A 19,901-nucleotide genomic window follows, 5' to 3' on the forward strand; every position below is an offset into this window, starting at 1 on the left:
GGACTCTAGTGCCACTGTCTCAGGTCCTGTACCAACTGGCATGGTACTTGGACATTAATACATATTCAGGCATACCTCACAGATATCGCCAGAACTGTTCCAGCCCACTACAGTAAAGTGAATACTGCAAAACAGTAACACAGATTTTTTGGTTTCCCAGTGCATATAAATGTTGTATTTATACTATACTGTAGTCTATTAAGTGTACAATAGCACTGTGTATAAACAATGTACGTATCTTAATTTTAAAATACTTTATTGTTAAAATATGGTAACAATGCTCTGAGCCTTCAGCAAATCGTAATCTTTTTGCTGATGGGGGGTCTTGCCTCCACATTGATGACTGCTGACTGATCACAATGGGGGGCTGCTAAAGACTGGAGTGGCTGTGGCAATTTCTTAAAATAAGACAACAATGAATTTTGCCCCATCAGTTTGCTCTTCTCTTTACGAAACATTTCTCTGTGGTATGAAATGCTCTTTGATAGCATTTTACCCACAATAGAACTTCTTTCAAAATTGGAGTCAGTCCTCTCAAATACTGGGACTGCTTTTCCAACTAAGTTTATGGAATATTCTAAATCCTTTGTTGTTATTTCAACAATGTTCACAGAATCTTCACTAGAAATAGATTCCAACTCAAGAAACCACTTTCTTTGCTCATCTGTAAGAAGCAACTCCTCATTCACTGAAGTTTTATCATGAGATTGCAGCAATTCAGTCAAATCTTCTGGCTCTACTTCTAATTCTAGTTCTTTTGCTATTTCCACCACATCTGCAGTTACTTCCTCCACTGAAGTCTCAAACCCCTCAAAGTCATCTGTAAGGGTTGGAATCAACTTCAAGACTCCTGTCAACGTTAATATTTTGACCTCGTCGTATGAGTAACAAATGATGTTAATGGCATCTAGAATGAAGAATCCTTTCCAGAAGGTTTTGAATTGACTTTGCCCACATTCATCAGAGGAATCACTATCTATGGCAGCTACAGTCTTACACAATGTGAATAATAAGACTTGAAAGTCAAAATTACTCCTGATCCATGGGCTTCAGAATGAATGCTGTGTTAGCAGTCATGAAAACATCATTATCTCCTTGTACACTTTCTCCATCGGAGCTCTTGAGTGACCAGGTGCATTGTCAATAAGCAGTAATATTTTGAAAGGGACCTTTTTTTTCTGAGCAGTAGGTCTTAAGATTGGACTTAAAATATTCAGTAAAACATGATGTAAACAGATGTGCTGTCATCTGGACTCTGTGGTTGCATTTACAGAGCACAGGCAGAGTGGATTTAGCATAATTCTTAAGGGCTCTAGAATTTTCATATTAGTAAATGAACATTGGCTTCCACTTAAAGTCATCAGCTGCATTAGTCCCTAACAGGAGAGTCAGCCTGTCCTTTGAAGCTTTGAAGCCAGGCACTGACTTCTCCACTCTAGCTATAAAGTCCTAGATGGCATTGTCCTCCAATAGAAGTCTGTTTTATCTACATTGAATATCTGCTGCTTAGTGTAGCCACCTTCATCAATGACCTTAACTAGCTCTTCTGGATAACTTGCTGCAGCTTCTACATCAGTGCTTATTGCTTCACTTTGCAAGTTTATGTTAGGGAGACAGTTTCTCTACTTAAACCTCACAAAACAATCTCTGCTGGCTCCTAACTTTTCTTTGGTAGCTTCCTCACCTCTTTCGGCCTTCATAGAATTGAAGAGAGTTAGGGCCTTGTTCTGGCAGAGAGTTAAGGCTGTGGCTTAAGGAAATACTGTGGCTGGTTTGATCTTCTATCCAGACCACTAAAACTGTCTCCATATCAGCAATAAGGATGTTTTGCTTTCTTATCATTCGTGTATTTACTACTGGAGTAGCACTTTGAATTTCCTTCAAGAACTTTTCCTTTGCATTCACAACTTGACTAACTTTGGTGCAAGAGGCCTCGCTTTTGGCATATTCTGGCTTTCGACATGACATGCCTTCCTCAGCAAGCTTAATCATTTCTAGCTTCTGATTTAAAGTAAGACAGGTGTGACTCTTTCTTTCATCTGAACACTTAAGAGGCCATTATAGGGTTATTATATGACCTAATTTCAATATTGTTGTGTCTAAAGGAACAGGGGGGCTTGAGAAGAGGACGAGAGATGGGAGAATGGCCAGGTGGTGAAGCCGTCTGAACACACACATTTATCGATTAAGTTCACTTGTTTATATGGCTCATGGTTCCCCAAAACAATTGAAATAGTGACATCAAAGATCACTGATCACAGATCACCATAACAGATAAATAATGGAAACGTTTGAAATAGTGAGAGAATTATCAAAATGTGACACAGAGACATAAAGTGAGCATATGCTATTGGAAAAATGGCACCATAGACTTGCTTAATGCAGGGTTGCCACAAATTTTCAACTTGTAAAAAACACAGTATCTCTGGAGAGCAATAAAGTGAAACACAATAAAATGAGGTAAGCCTCTTTATACGTCAGCAACACCAAAGCTGCTACGCTCCATCAGCAGCAGGGTATGCCACCTATGTATAAATCAAAGATACCTAGAATCAAAAGTAAGGGCAGAATGTTCTCAAAATCTTAGAAGTAGACAAAAGGCATCTCCTTAAAATAGAATTCATAACTATTAGAGAGAACAAACAAACAACCAAGCAAACCCTGAAGAGACCTCCAGGCAACTGAGGGGAAAAAAGCATTATCATTTCCTATTAGGACACTACTTTTTCAGCAACTAAATAAAAACATTACCAAATCGTTTTATGTAATAAAATTTAACCTTATTTTGACCTTCCTCATAAAGGAAATAAACCTCTCTATCCAATAAGGTTCCATCTGAACTGTGTAAGATGATAAGCAATACCTTAATTGCATTCATTTACATGACTTTGAAACTATTCTGGGCTGAAGTCACTGACTGGAAGGTCACAAGATACAAAAAGTAAAATGTATGCAATTTACAGAGGAGAAATGATCCACTTAGCGCAGTAGCACCTTTTCCATCCTTCATTAGGAGATACCAAATGCTTAATGCAATCAACAGGTTCAGACATCTCTATTGGAAATATACCATACACATACATACATACATTGATTTTATTAATATAAATAAATATAACATATTAAGAATATATATTCAAATAAGTTCATCATCTATCCTGGTTTTCTTCTTAAAATTAATCTGCCTAAATAGAGGCAAGAACAATTCTGTACCTTAATAGCATTTAAAATCAAATTACAAAATAGGGCTAATATTTTTTCCATTGTCTCAAAAAACGTCTAACAACTAAAATTCAAGTTACAAATGTATAGTTTTAGGAGAAGAATTGCAAACACAAGACGCTAAGTACATTAAGTTTCTGCTTTCATTTTTTTATAACCTAAACAAGCATATGTTCAACTAATTTGCTTAGAGGAGCATACTTTACATGTCTCAAATCCAATAATAGCCCATCAGTAAAAGAAAGGAAGTACAATAGATTGACAGAAATTAACTACCATATTAATAGATTACAGGGGACAATATGTATTCTTCAAAACCTCAGAATATATCAAAACACAAAAAAGTTAACCCTACAAAATATTTCCCTTTAGTTTAGTAAAATGCAATTCTAACACAAACTAGATTATTATGGGCACTTTAAGTTACTGGAGAAAAGGGAAAGAAACCAAAAGGACAGGATCTAGGGTACTTTAAAAATGTTTAAGATATGAGTACAAATATGGGTGTCAAGTATTTATTTCAGGTTTAATAACATCATCAAGAGATTCATTTAAGAAGTTTCTGTCCATTAAATTAGGTAAATTTCTCACATTCAACTTACTATCCAAGCACTTTTATACTACTCAAGCCAATCTTTTGCAATTTAAAAATGATTTAGTGAAAGAGAAGCAATGATATAAAATTTATGCTTCTTCACCTTCTCTCCCCTACAGAGAAGGGCAAATCTTTTCTCATGTGAATCTGTATTAGATCCAAATTATTTCAACTGATGCTACATCACAAAGACACAAGGATGATTACATACTTAAGTATTATATGCCTAAATAAACTCTAGCACCATGATGTCATTTAGTCCTTTCTAAACAAGACATAAAATTTTTCAATTTATTTCCATAAATTACATCAATTCACTTTGAATTAGCTTAGTTTAAAAACAAATGCACACACACATTTCCTAAAATACTAATTATTATTATCATTTACATATAACTTTCAGGGACGATATTTCCTTAGGATATTTCAATTTTTCTATAAGAAGCAATTCAGGGCCAGACTGAATTGCCTGTTACATAGTTATACAATCTGTATAACTATGTAACAGGCAATTCATGGTTCCCATTCTTTGACAAGAGTAAGAGCATATGACATCAATCAGAATCTTCCAATGTCATTTCCATATTCTTGGTTATATTTTTATTTGAATTCAAACTTCAGGTTGAAGATAATCTTCTGATAGAGATAACTTTTTGTTTCTCTCAAACACTTCTCTCTGCCCACCCTAAAAGACTGAATGCTTTATGTTCCGAAACTCGTTGATTATGATAACATTGATCATCCACATAAAATTAGGGTTTTTTTCCTCTTCTTGGATATCAGAATACATTGAAGCCAATTTTTATAACTACAACCTAGTCTTTGTGTATCTTTAAATGGGCTACAATTTTGAACTGAAAACAAATTATACTAATGGTATCACTTACAGCTTTCAATGAAGAAAGAAACAGGTTGGAGTCTAGGTTTAGACACACTTCAATCTCAAGTGACCACAGTAAATACTACGGACAAAACAAGTATGCATGTATGTGTATAATTTATATTTCTTATTTTCTGTATATTATGAGGTTTTGACTTCTTAAAAACCTTTCTGGCTGGGGAGACACTGCCCTTTCCAGGGGCTAGCCAATGCTTAGAGATGGCAAAGCCAGGAGCATGCCTTTGATATGCAAACTAACCAATCCAGATCCATACCTCCTCTCACTGGCACATACAACCTAGGAGGCAATATTCCTCTGCCTTTATTATCCCAGGGCCAGGTACCAGGCAAACTAGGGACTACTCTTACAGTTTAGAGCTTACACAAAACTTATTATTGTTATATACCTATAGCTTATTATTATTATTAATATTATATACATATTAGCTTATTCAAACTAGCCAATCCTAAACTTGCTTAACCTGCCCTGCTTTGCCTTTTCCACAGAAACTTCAATAAAGGCCAAAGTCTAGGCTTTTGCCTACCTCCTGCCCCTTTAGCCTCCTGACCAATGCTGGTCCTTTCCCACGTGGCCCTGCATGGTACGGCCTTCTAGGACCGGTGAGTATAATAAACTATAAAAAACCATTGTCCTGAGCATCTCCTGTGTCCCTTTTGTGGCTGCACCTGACTGCCCACATAAAAGAACATAAAGTATATGTTTGTGTGTGTGTATCTTTGTGTCTATGGAACTCATTTCCTCTTTTCTCTTTTCCCTTCTCGAGGAGGTCAACGAACAAAATATTACACTTTTAATTATATATATAATAATAGGAGATAAATAATCCATCTGCCTGAAAAAGAGGTACCTAAATAAAGAAACCTACCAATTCTATACGCAGAATTAAATCCTGGACCGACAGTGTTGCTGAGCTAACACTCAGAAAAGAACAATGTGACTCAAACTGTAAGGAACGGGTCAAAAACACTCCATAAAATTGGAAACACCTGCTACAGAATATGCTAATTCACAATGCCATGTAGGAAATATTTTTCCTCTTCCCTCACCTGTTCCCCCACCCATCTTGCATTCAACTCCATAAACAGCAGTTATCCCCCATTATAAAACAGTTGACGGTTAAAACAATGAGCCAACCAAGAAAGTACAATATTCTGTAACTGACATTTACTGCATTGGCCTTGGACTTCTAATCTTTACCAGACGGGCACACAAATCAATCCATCAGCTCATAAAGGTGTGCTTTTTTAACCTCTAAAACAGATGGGATTGGCCAGAAGTGTCTGGCATGTCAAACTGCTAATCACTGCTGCCCTTTGCACAAAATAACCCACTTAAGTTGAGGCATGGTTGCACTGTAACCGACATTAGTCTGTGGGAAACCCATTTAACTGTCACACACTCCTGCCACTCCTGCTCTCCCTTAATTAAGCCTAATGCCTTATGCTTTGACCTTTTGTTCTAGCCTATTAACCCTATCTAGTACAAGTTCAATTATGTTAAACTAAAAACTTTGCTGTAAAATATTAAATGCCAAGCTCAAAAAATCATAAGGGACATCCTCCCAGCCCTAAGTTCTGTGCACCCTGATACTCAATGCATTTGAAAATAAAAGCTCACTTTCGAAGTAACACTGCTTCTGAGGCCAGAAAACATTAAATGACTCACCCATTTCATAGCTTTTCTGTGGCAAAGCCATCATGCTAAAACCTATTTAATCCCTATCTCTAATTCTTTATTCTCCACTGTGTCTCTGATTAATAGTTAAACCACCCAGTAATGTGTTAAGTAAGGATACTAATATTTTCACCACAAATTATTACCTTTCACCATCCTCTAGAATACGCTATGCAAATAGGCCTAAAACAAAATAAATGGTAACTTCAACACAATTTAGAAGTAATTTTTCCTTTCCCTTCCCACACACCAAAACTTCCTATCCCCTCAGTACTTCTTTTTTTTGCTTTATAAAAGTACCAATGGTCATTGAGAACTGCTAAATCCTGCAACACTCACAAGGCAGTATGCACAAACACGAATTTTTTTTCTTTCCTGATGCTTCATTTAAGTATTTAACAGAGCCAGTGACTTAAACTACACAAAGCAATTACAACTTGCTACTTATCTCCACTGGATAAATTCACACAGCATATCTTTAAAAATATCTTTTTTACACCTATATGCATATGAATTGCTCTTCACATTTACCAGAATTCCAAAACACAAAAACAAACTTTAAAATCCACTGTAAAATAAAATCAAATGCAGTCTAAACTAGCAAGCTATTATCTCAGAGATATTTTAGTTTTACTATGTAGTGATATATACTATTATTTCTCCTTTCACTTCATACAACTAGAAAAAAAAATTTTACCACTCTCACTGTGACACATGAAACAACTTAAAGATCAGTAACATAAGACAGTATTTCGATTTCTATGACTAGTGTGAAAAAATGTATATTAATTTTAGATTTTCAAAAGATTTAAAGTCAGATTTTACCTTTTTTGTTAACTACCCAAATGCCCATTTTTATCTATTCTCAACATTAACCAATATTGTCATCTTTTGCCTTTAGCAACCCTGAAACCTACAGGTTTAAGGTAATGTACCATCAAATGGAACATATGATAATTTTGCAAGAGCAAGATCATTTGGAGTTGTGCTAAAACAATGAATAATCTTAACGAGAGAATGTATCATTTTTAAAGGGGGGGAAAAAAGAATGTAGTACAGGAATTTAAAATTCAAGATGAATGTGTTTGTTATTAGAATGACACTTTCAAAGGAAAGCATTCCTTGGCATTATCAGGCAGAATACACAGAGATGTGTGAAATGTAAAATAAGTGGATGGATGACTGGTCAGAGCTAAGCAAACACTTGTATCAGGGGCAAGTAGCAGCATTCAGACTCTCATTCATTCACCTTTTTCACTGCAAAGGATAATAATGTTAATTTAAATGAAATGCCATACCTCAGTTACAAGTTTTAGTTCATGAAAGAGAAATTAAGTTTGGATGTCTGCTGAGGAATCCAACAGTGGGAAATTCATACTAAAGTATAGAAATTTATGCACTCTGCAATATACTGACACTAATGATCAACGAAAGGAAAGGAGTTCAGGTACTCAGGGTAAGTTTTTAGCACTGGTTAAAGCACAGAGTAGAATAGACCACATAAATAGTAAATGCTCACTTTTCTACCCTTTTACTTCAGACACTAGTCTATTAGTTTTTTCTTCTTTTGCTATGATTTATAAGCATGTGAATACATAGAAATGAAAACCATAAGGAGATATCTTTCTTGTTTACAAAAGAAATCCACTGTCAAACACTCATAAAGTTACCTTTGGTGAAAAATTTTGTCTTCACAAAGCAGGAAACTAGGTTAAAGTTATTTTAAGAGCATTTGTTAAACATCAATGCTATAAATAATAATATATACCCACATAATCGTATATTTTCATTAGCATTTGAAAATAAATTTCTCATCTAGAAATTTCTGAGCTTCATTTCAAAATAATTTTATTTTCTGCCTCTTACCACAATTATTAATATAACTGAAAATGATGATGTTCTAAGAGTCAGGAAACTCACCTCTAGTGAAGAGCAAATTCTAATAATTCTAAGATGACAAAAGGGCTTCATATACCACTTAAGTTCTATATCTTGTCAGGTTTTGAATCATCAATCATCCTTGGTACCCTGTAACTTTTAAGGTTATCGAACACCAACACTAACTCTAGATATGAAACTTTTAAGATGCTTCACCTTTCCAAGCAGTAAAATCCAATGCAATTAAATGCACTGAGCTGGTAGGTCCTTGTGACTACTGGAAGTGAAGCTAAAGAAACTACCTAGAAGGCTCTAGAAATACTTTGTTTCATTTCCTTACCAAAAAAATTAAATATTGTTCCCCAAAGATTCTCACAAACATGTTTTCTCATATATCATAACTTGTATATTTTAAGAAAATTAATATTACAAAACAAACTATTCCAAGTGTCAATTAATTATAATGTCATAAGTTAGTTTTACTTTTTCCCTCATAATTAATATGCCTAGAAAGAAGATGATATGTTTTAAGGAAGAAATAGTATTCCTTTTAGAAGTCCTACTTTAAATAGACTAAAGAAAAAATGAAGGGCAGCTATTATTCATAAATTATGAATAATTAACAACTGTAACATATAAATACATAAAGGCTCCATCTCTAACCCAAATGAGCCAAATTTCACCAATAGATGGGATTGATACAGTTCAATTCAACACATTTATAGACAGGCTTTCTGTGTGCCAGGCACTTAAGACATCAAAATACACTGATGAATAAGTTGCCATTCATGGAGTTTACAGTCTACTAAGGAACACAGATATAAAACAAGCATGGCTGTTACAACTGGGGCACAGAAAACTGAAAGAAAAATCTGATTTTGTTAGAGGCTTGGGGATGGTAATGAGGCTCTAAATTCTCTTGCCCACTGTCCTGTGAGAGAAAATATTCCTTCCCAATTTGCTTCACCAAGGTCAGGAATGTGGTCAGTCTGCGGCCCACATAAAGGGCTACAGTTAGGTTTCTTCTCTCCCGCTCTCTTTCTAGGCATGTGGACCTAAGTGCACTTGATTCATGGCACATTATCACCACTGGTCTACACAGTGCCCCCTCATCTTGTTTGTCACCTTTTCATAGGAGAATACAGGAATGGAGTCCACAACCTTTGCAATGTGTTTCCAATTGAACCAATGGACCCAACACCTCCATTAATGGTTTTGGAATATTCCTCCTCAGTAATAAGTAGAGCTGCCCTGGGAGTATTCTGGTCACACTTGTCAACTAAAGGTACCTGCCTCTGTTAATTTACAAATAGTAACTTTCCCATAGCTTTTTCAATAGAACTCCAAATATACATACGACACGTAAAACAAAGCTGCTGTATGAACATACACACAACTGTACTCTAAAACTTACCCTTTTGAAATTCTCAGCCTACAAATCACACTTCAAGTACTAGAAAATTCAATGAATCCTAAGACTTTTCTGAAGACCATGAGAAAAAAATAAGGCACGAGATCAAGAGTGATGGCCCTTTCTCACTCCACTTCTCAAGCCCAGTTCTGATTGTCATAGATCACTCCTTGGTAGGTTAGCTTGGACCCTACCGCTCAATCCATCACCAGAGGTTATTAACTCTTCCTTAATACCTGGTACACAAACCCCTCTTTCTGAATGAAAATAAACAAACAAAAAGTGTGAAATAAATCAAGATTTGCTTTCTCATCCCAGGTCTACCCAATTGCTAGCTGTATGACTTTTAACATTTATTTAAATTCTTAAGGGTTCAATTTCCTCCTCTGTAAAATGCCCATAATAAATGTTTTGGAAACTTTAACTTAACAACAATAACACAAACTGCAGGAATTTAAGTAATCATTCCCCATTGTATCACATGGATCCCCAGGCAATTAAAAAAAAAAAAAAAAGACAGGTGAGAAATTGAGAAATAAAAGGGAAAGCAAGGTAAAGAGGAAACAAAATAGAGAAAGGAGGAGGATCAAAAGAAAAGAAAATGGTATATAAGTGCTGACTGGTAGCATTGTCATTATTTGATTTATAGCCTACACTAACTGTGTGCTCTTCCACAAGCAAGATGCCTCCATAAACCGACCCCTGTGATAATGGGGAAGCAGAACAAGGTGCCTCTAAGACAAGCATGCTTAAATCCACAGCATCCACAGTTTCACAAATTCTCTTCCAACCTGAAATCTAAGGATTCTTTGAAATTACTTCAATTTGTGGAAGTCTAAGCAAAAGAAATTCAAAGTAAAAAAAAAGAAGAAGAAGAAATGTGACTTTGATTCAGGTCAGTCAAGTATTACCAAGATAGGTAAAGGCAACTTTTTTAGCAACAGAGCTAATGATGCATTGCCTTAGGCTTTGCCTCAATAATACCAAACATCCAGATACCGAGAAAGAACCAGACAGTAAATAACAAACCTCCTATTTTCAATCCTTATGTTTGGCATAACATAGATTCAATGCATTCCAATTAAGTATTTTAAAAAGGCATGGATGGGTTGGGGAAATAATATAAATATGTAAACTTTAGAAAGATTTTTTTCCCTCAGATTTGTTCACCTTGACAGTTTCTCTTTTTTCTTATTTAGCCAAAATACAATATATTCTCTTAATAAAAGACAGAAGCAAAACATTTCCTTTGCAGTTTTTATATTAATATAAATCCTTTGCCCTTCCAACATTACTTGGCAATTCAAAATCCAAAGCACCCTAGAAAATATTATGTATATGAATCTTATTACTCATCTTCGTGTCTCCAATATAGTTTCAATTTGCCTGTACCTTTTAGTGTATAGGGAACCACTCAGCTTGAATCTTTTGGGTTCAAAATTCCATAAATTTTAAATGAGGCAAGTAAAAAGAGGTGGAAAGGCTCATAACTCCATTTCTCATGGCCTTAACAATAAAAGCACATGCCTGGTGTGTACTTAAAAATACACTCTGTGCCATAAACCTCTCCAAGTCAAAAATCTCCTTCCTGACTGACAACAGTCTACTTGCAAAATGAAGCCAACTACTACTCATCTTTCTACTTCTGCTTCCTTCTAATAAGTTCACAAATGCATTATCAATTTCTTCTTTGTAGGGCACAGACTAGTTTATTAGCAGAATATATAGTCTTTAACAAAATTACTGTAGTGAAGCCAGGGTATTAAAAAAAAAAATCATCTTCAGAACTGTAATAGTCAAGAGTTGTAACTTTTCAACCAGGAAGAGCTATGGCTCTGAATTTGCTACAACTGCTCCTTGAAGTGGACAAACATAATTAGCCTTGGGAACACCCAGATTAACACCATGACAAGCTATTTTAATGAATTATATCAAGAAACATAGTTGCTTTCACTGCCTCAAAGAACACTGCAGTAATTCTGTGGTATACTTCACAAGAGCTAGCACTGGAGGGAAAAGAGCCTATACAGCCTGCCCTTGGTGACTACATTTCCCTCCAGCTAAACACAGGCAGCGGGACACGAGCTCTCCTAAGAGCCAACACACACTGCTGCAGAATCATCAGTTGGCAACAACGTGCCTTCCCAGGGAGGCTGGTCTTTGGGAATCCAGCCTTGGAGGCTTGTACATGCTGCATGAGTTTTGTGGCTACCAGGTTAGGAGCAAGGTTTTTTAATGACTTGCTGAAAATCAGATGGCAACTGGCTTTCTCTTCAAAAGATGGCATATTCTTATGGAAAATCAAATTATCAATTAAATTAGCTTTGTGACCTCAGGCAAGTTACTCTGGCATCTCTCAGACTAGGTTCCTTTATCTATTTGATATAAACTACAGAAAATGATGCCTATACGTCAAAGGAGAATTGAAGGATTTAAAAAGAGAAAACGTGTACAAAGCAGACAGCACAATGCCTGGCACAAAGCAGCTGCCCCCAAAATATCAGTTCTCTTCCTTTCCCTGTTCCTCCCAATAAAAAAGGAAAAGGCAAAAGTCAAGCAGCTAAACAACAACTTTTTTATATTCCAAGTTTTTACCCAATCATCTCTACTTCCTTTTTAAACTACAGGCTCGAAATCTTTACTGCTCACGATCAACAGCAGCATAGACTGATGTACAGTCAGAATTGAGAAATCAAATCTAACCCCCCCATTCTACATTCTCCCTGCTTCCCAGGGAGATTAAAAAACAAAAACAAAAAAACAACACAAAACAAAAAAAAACCCCTTTCCTTCTATCCGCCTCATCATTGATTTAGTAGCAGAACCTAAACTAGAAAAATAAGTGTGGAATAACAAAACAGAAATACTATTTTTAAGTACGTTTTTCAAAAATCAAATGTAAACCTACATGACCCATTGTGCAAACAGTCCCTTTAGGAGAAACACTGCAACTGTGATTAATTTATTTTGAGGACATTTCTTATTTCCCCTTTGGAGTATTTTACATGTTCCCAAATACTTTTTCTTGTGTCCTCCACCTTCTGTCCTCCCTCCTTCCCTTAATGTGTTCCTGTTAATATATAAATCCACTGCTGTATTACAGATTACTATAAACTCATAAATTCAGGAATTTAAAGAATCCAAAAACAGTGTGCTTTTCACAAGCTAGTTACAATCCCTTAAAAATTTCACATTGCTCAATTTCTAGATAAATTCCTCAGGAGAGATGTCCCCCTTTTATTCTCAACTTCTAATTCTCAAATTCTGATTGTGTACTGTTACATGCCAGGTTCTCTCACCTGCATTACATCATTAAACACTACAACATTATAATACTATTCTCATTTTAAGATTCTATATAAACATAATTTCCTATCTTACTGTCGCAATGCCTTTTAATGCAGTAACACATTGAACATGTTCACATGTTAGGTAGGGTATAGCAAACTATTAAAAACACCTAAATATAAGGAGACACCAGCTTAGCCACTGTGTATGACTTAAGCTAAGCTTCTCTCTTAACTATCTAAAGCTAACCACCAGACTTTTACCTAGTACCTTAACACAGCTATAACAGTAAAGAAAGTAAAAGTAAAATTATCAAAGCAGACTAGTAACAACACAGGCTTCCAACTCCTTAGTTTCTTATTGTCATCAATCCCTTAGCAAATTACAGGTTTGAAAACAAAGAGTAGTCTTATCACTTTAATTAGTGACTAAGAAATGGCTTTTTAAATTAAGATGTCCAACGTCCAACGTCCAATGGTGAGAGACTCCTTTCCACCACAGCTCTGAGTAAACACCAACATCAGGTCAACCAGAGTTGTCCTGGTCTCAGTGGTATCTTAAGCTGATGACTCAAGTTCCCAGCAGACTTCCAGTCTAATATTTCTTGAAACTCTGGGCTTAGTCAGGCAGTGACTTAGAATTTAAGGCAAATAAGTGTCTTTTCCCTCCATCCTTAAAAATATGTTTGTTCAACAACACAAAGTTAAAGAGGCAAGGTGGGTTTTAATTTAGAGCTTTTATTCCCTAAGGTGTAAGAAGTTAAAAATTTTTCTGGGGAGAGTGAACTATGCTAGCTTTGAATTTCAAACACAACTATTAACCCTGTCAGAGAATTCTATTTCCAAGTTTCTTAAAAAAAAATCCTTTTACCCCAGCCCGATTTATTGAAAGTAGAAAGAAGGGAAGGAAGGAAGGAGAAAATGGATGAATGGATGGATGTCACAATCATCTTTCCAGCCAAAGTTGCGACATATGCTAGAGATCTTGAAATTATTTCAACCAAAAACCAAATCATATAAATAGTAATTTAACAGCTAATTATTCATACTATTATCTCCAAGAAGAATCTATCTTAAAACTGGTTATAGCTTTTTTTAAAAAAAATTAATACCACTAAGTAAATACAGTGAAGATCCCTTTTTTCATAACCACAAAGAGTGTTTTTTTCTCCATTTGTGAGTTATTAGCCTTCTAAACTCTTTAAATATGTTTCTCAATACATTACATCTAGAGTTCTAGGCTAAATGTTTATCCCTAGCATTATTCAAGATATTAATTTTAACAAAATCCTAATATAATGGTAAAATTTAGTACATTTATTTTTAACTGATTTTTTGTTCTCTCTGTTTTACAAACTTAAGAAAAATTATACTTCAGGTGTATTGATAAACTAAAATACCACAAATTTTATAATGCTTTATATGTAATATTTGCAAGATAGTGTAGGGATCAATTTGAATTTCAAGGTTCATGATACATAGTATGTACTGTAACAGTGACAAAAAATAGTATAACTTTCTACTCATCTCGGTACCTATATTTATTATGAAAAATTAAGACTTTCATACCTGTAGCAAAACAAAAGTTCTGTTTTAAATAAACTCAAATCTTTAGAATCCTACACATTCAGTATCCATCAAATTGAACATTAAATTTCAAGGAAGAAAAAAACAACAGATGGGCATCTATATAATAGTTTGCAAAGAAAACCTGAAAAGACTTCAGAGGTCTCTGTGGTCTCAATTTTCCCCCTACCTTGAGTCACATGGTAATGTGCTTAAAGAAAACATTCTTTCTGTAGTTACTTACATCAAGTTATCCTTATGAGAGTTACTATAAAAGAGTTATCCAGTTCACCACCCAAACCTCAGCACTCAAAACTGTTTTCCATGATGACTAAGACCCTTAGAAAACTCCAGATCTTAAAAGAATAGACAAAAGAAAAATGATATGATACTAATTTATTTTCTTCCAGACAAACTTTAACTCCTGATTCCATTCTGGTACCCAATTTTGATCTTCTACTTTAGATATATTTAAGAGACATTCAAAAACAAAATGTGCACATCCACAAATGGGGAACTTGTCATTTCTCTCCCTCAAACAACCACTATTTATATAATATTGTTGGTCTCATAGAAGGGACTCCATTACCATCAGCAATTCATGTCCCTGCTTCAGCATCAGATGCAAACAGGATACAGAAACAAGATCTCTTCCCTCCATTTACTTTTTGTTCATTCCAACCTCTCTACATAATCCTCAATTCCATTCCAATGGCCTGCTTCATCATCTGACTCTCCTGGTTTTTACCTTCTCAAGTCTTAGTGACCATCCTGGTGCTGCATTTCTCATATTGCTGTGTTATCTAAATACTACAGAATGAGTTCACTCACTTCCTCCCCAGAGAGTCCCCTGAAAAAACTGCAACTTAAGGAAATGCATCTTGAACAATTTAATTCACAGATTCAGACTCAAATACCCTGAAAGTCCCCCCACCACAGTCTGCTGAAAATGCTTCTTTGACTTTTCAATAGCAGTCAAAATTACACTAATAAAAATATTTCTCCAGTTGGAAGACATGGGTATGCAGAATAGCAAATGCTATTTCCCAGTCCCCATCCATGTAACAGTAAATCATTATTAAAAACACAAAACAAAACAAAACTCACTCTGTGTATCAATCACTTGAAAGGGCAGAGGGGAAAAAGTACAAGAGTAAAGAAACTTCACCCCACCACAGCCAAGAAAGGAAGCTGCAAACGAAGGCAATTTTCATGGAAGAAAACATCCAAAGATGTAGAAGCTGTTTATTTCAGAAAAGGGGAAGAGAGCAAAACCGGGTGGGGGAGAGGGAGAGGCACTAGAACTCTTTTCTATTAACCTTCACTTTAAAAACTGTATCAGACAATCTAAAGTTAGGAAAAGCAAAACTAACCCTGTAAGAATTTAAAGTGAATTACATTTTTCTTGATAAAAATTATATATTTTAAACTTATCCTGAGCAGAATTATCTTGAACCTCATGCGCAAAACTATTACTGTATTTCCCAAACAACAGTTAAAACATGAGCTTTAAAGTGTCTTACATTCTTTAGGCTTTAAAATTAAAAACCTAATTCCTTTAATCTCATATATCCTTTAACCTCATATATCCTATGCCACTATGATTTAAAATTACTTCTATGTCACTGTCTTCTACTACTGGTTTGCAACAGAATCTGTGCAATTAATAATGATCTCCCTTCCTCTCATCTTTCTAGAGTCAAGGATGGTCTATCTCCTTATCTTATTTGTTCCATTAGGTTGACATATTTTGCCTCATCTGTCACCTTCCATAAAACTCTGCTTTCAGATATGAGTTAATTCATTTTTAGTTGTCCTCAATGTTCTAAAATAGTGATGTTTGACAGAATTAATACAGTGCTCTAGTTCTCTCTGTTCAACTGGTATTTAATTAAAGTCTTGGAGGCCATCTTTCTCTCAGGCTATACCACTTAAAGGAGGAACATTACTTCCTCCATGGACAATGTGATGATAAGCCACATAGCCAACAAAGCTGCCTCCCTAATGTCTCCCATTTAACAGATTGCTTTACTACACAAATAATCACCAGCAAAACAGATTACCACTTTAATTCACATTGATTTTACTTTTCACATCTCTGAACCACAACTCTGCCACAGCCTATATTCTCTCTTAACTTTTGAGTTTCTAGAATTTCTGTAGTTGTAATGCTCCCCTATATTTTTATCATTGCTTTTGTTTCACCTGGACTTCAGAAAGCTCTATTGGCATTTAATTTGTAAGATTTCTTGACTCTACGATAACACTGAAAGTTCTTAAGCAATCAGAGCTATCCTGGAGCATGAGCTGAAATTTTCCTGTTTTAAATTCTTTTGAATTAATATCTTTTGGAGAATAGCCCATTCAACTTGATATACCATAATTTTCAATCCTAAAGGTGGCTTGGATAATTTAAATTGGCACTTGCTATTTATTACTTAAATAATTGTTCTCTTGGATGGCCTTTTGAAAGTCATCGTTTCTTAATCATTTTTTGACTATATCAGAACTGTAAGAGACATGTCAAGTTAAGCAAACTTCAGGAGCAATAAACTAACAAACAGACTCTAGGTGGTGGTATAGGTTATTTTTTATCATGACGTTTTTGCTCTTAAAACTGCAAGAGTCAGAAGAGCCTTTAGCCTCTTCACACATTTCTTTAGTGCAAACTTACAACATTTTAAAGTGTTTAAATGAGTAAAATCTAAGTTCTGCAGAGTTTAGAAATACATGTAAGAAGTGGTTCTAAGTCAAGTCTTCCCATAGGCATTAAACCTGGTTTTCAACTACCTCAAAGGCACTCTAGAGTACTCATTTGAGTAAGAACGAACAGTATTTTTTTAAAAAATATGTATATATTTTACTCACAGTCCTAGGGCATTTTGGGTAAGTTTGGAAAGAGATCTTTCCCTAGGAGAGTAGGAAACAGAGTAACCAAACCTACGGGCATGGTAGCTGCTCCATTGATTGATTCTCCTTCTTTGTCTCTAGGAACTAAGTCCAAGCAGAGAAAAGTTACTATTTGGTGATGAAGCCACTGCTCCCTGAGCCAGTTAAACCCTATGGATGTTACCAAACTGCTGGGCAAAACTAGAGCAACTTACTCACTTGGAAGTTGAAAAACATTTCAACATATTCCAGGCAGCAACTGACACTTAGGGCCAGGCGATGAAGCACCATTTGTTTAAAAAGTCTATTATTTCACTGTCTCTGCAACAAAGGTGGCAAACTGATGATTAAACATTGAATAATGCCACCCACTTGCTAAACCTATGATTCACTAATAAGCAGGTTCAATGCAATTCATAACTTTAAAGAATGAATTACCAAAGCCCCTTGCTTCACAAATTCCCCCAAGAAATATAAACAGCATTCATCAAAAATAACCTGACAACCATTTCTACTCTGGACACCTATAAATGGTCTTTCTTTCTCTAAAGATATATTTTCTCACAATCTCACATTCAATCATTTACACGGAGACAAACTCCAACTCGGTTCCACCAACTGAGTTGAAAATCCTCGTACCTGAGAACGTCTTTTTTCCCAAAATAAAATATCCCATTAAAAAATATTTCAAAAACGCCAAAGTGCTAATGATTCTGTCCTTCTTTTGCTACCTCTGGAACCCAATTAAATCACTAACATGATAGGGGGTAGAAAGTCCTGGAATGCTTCGGAGATCAACATGTGTCACAGACTCTCGGCTTGTCCGCCTGGAATACACAGTTGATTCCTTTGTTCCTTCAGACTGAACGACGGCCGATTAAAATTCGGAAACTACTTTGGAAAGGATGGGAGGGTATGTCGAATATTCCCACGCAAACCCTTCGGAAAACAACAATATTCGATAGTAGAAAGGAGGGAAGACACAGAAGAAGAGAGAAAAGCAGCTTCCCAAAGCCTCCAGGACTTCCTCGGGGCTCACCCTAACCTGGCTCAGGGTAAAATGATGGCTGCGGCCTCGGGTCCGGGAACCTCGCCCCCGGGAGGGGACGGACAAGTGCTGGCAGAGCGGGCCGGGGGTCCGGCGGGGGCCGAGAGAGCTGTCCCCTCTCCTAGCCACTTTCCCGGCTGGGAATCGGCGAGCGCGCAGCGGGCAGGCACCCGGCGACAGGCGGGAGCCGTGCCCGGCGCCGCCCAGGACGCCGCCGGACAGCAGGTCCGAGCGCGGCGCGGCGAGCAGCGCCCGGGACTCGGGGCCGAGCCGAGCGCGCCCCCAGCCCCGCGCCGCGGGCAGCCGTGTCCGCCGGGCGCAGGGGACACGCGGCGGCGGCGGCCCCCGGCCGGGACTGGCACGGACGGACTGGCGACCCGGAGCTAACTCCGCAACTTGCCGGCTCCGCTGCCCAGGACCCCGAGTTCCCGGGGAAATTCGGACCCGGGAGGAGAGGCAGGGTTTCCCCAGAGACGATTTCTCCCGCCACCGAGCCCAGCCCGCGGCCGGCCGCGCCGCCCCCGCCGCCTCGACGCCCGGCGGCCCTGCCCGCCAACGCCGGCGCCGCCGCGGGCCGCGCTCCAAGGCCGTTTCCGGCGGCGCTGGCGGCCGCTCTTCGGGGCCCCCCGGCAGCGGCCGCTACTCACCCGAGGCCGCCGCGGCGCCGTCAGGCTCCCTCCGCGAAGGCGCCCCGCCGCCCCGACCTTCCCCGCGCCCCGGCGAGATCTTCCCTCCAACCGGCGGCGCTACCCAGCGAGCGGCGGACGCGAGGCCACGGCGGGCGGGCGGGCGCGCGCAGGCTGCGGGCGGGCGGGCGCGGGGCCGGGTCGTCCCTCCGCCTCGGCCGCCGCCGCCTCCTCCTCCTTCTCCTCCTCCTCTGCCGCCGCCGCCGCCTCCCGAGTTCGGGGCTCTGCTGCAATGTCTGCGCGGCTGACTGGAGCGCCTCGCTCGCCGCCCGCCCGCAGCCGCGCTCCTCCCTCCGCCGCGAGGCCGCGCGGCCGGTCCCTCCCCTCGCCGCTCCACGCCATTCAGCTCTTCAGCCAAGTTTCTTAACCCTTTTCTCCCCCTCCCTCCCATCGTCACCGGGTCGGGAGGAAGCCGCGCGGATCCCGGCAGGGCGCGGGAGCCGGGAGCCCCCTCCGTTTTGATGGTTTCCTCTTCGCCCGCACTCCGGGTGGCGGAGCCGGGGCTGCGGGGCCCGGCGGCAGCGAGAGCGGCGCGTCGGCCGGGAGAGGTGGGTGCTCGGCGCGCCCAGCCGTCCCCCGTGGCTCCCGGCTCTGTCCGGCCGCCCCCGACCGCTGCGGGCGCCTGGACAGCTCCTCCCGGGGGCCCGGGGACGGTCCTCGTTACCCAGGCCGAAGGGCTCGCGTTTGGGGCGCAGCCTGGGGGGCTGGGGCGCCCTCGATGCCCCAGGGTCCCCGCCCGGGTG

The 19,901-nt window shown here is 38.6% G+C and overlaps 1 protein-coding gene across 4 annotated transcripts in view; it reads right to left on the reverse strand.

Annotated features, from left to right (window-relative positions):
* The window catches only part of NRIP1 (nuclear receptor interacting protein 1), a 94,221-nt gene extending 74,995 nt beyond the window's left edge, over positions 1-19,226 (reverse strand). For 2 of the 4 annotated variants that reach the window (XM_045540467.1, XM_045540468.1), the window contains exon 1: positions 19,120-19,211. The gene's annotated coding sequence lies outside the window, so the exon portion shown is untranslated. Of the gene's footprint in view, positions 1-18,469; positions 18,575-19,119 lie in introns of those variants that run through there. The other 2 variants (XR_006732725.1, XM_045540469.1) reach the window with 2 other exon arrangements.
* Between the last annotated feature and the right edge of the window lie 675 nt (positions 19,227-19,901).

This window comes from Lemur catta, chromosome 1 (assembly GCF_020740605.2).
Source record: "Lemur catta isolate mLemCat1 chromosome 1, mLemCat1.pri, whole genome shotgun sequence".
In the NCBI taxonomy this organism is placed as follows: Eukaryota; Metazoa; Chordata; class Mammalia; order Primates; family Lemuridae; genus Lemur; species Lemur catta.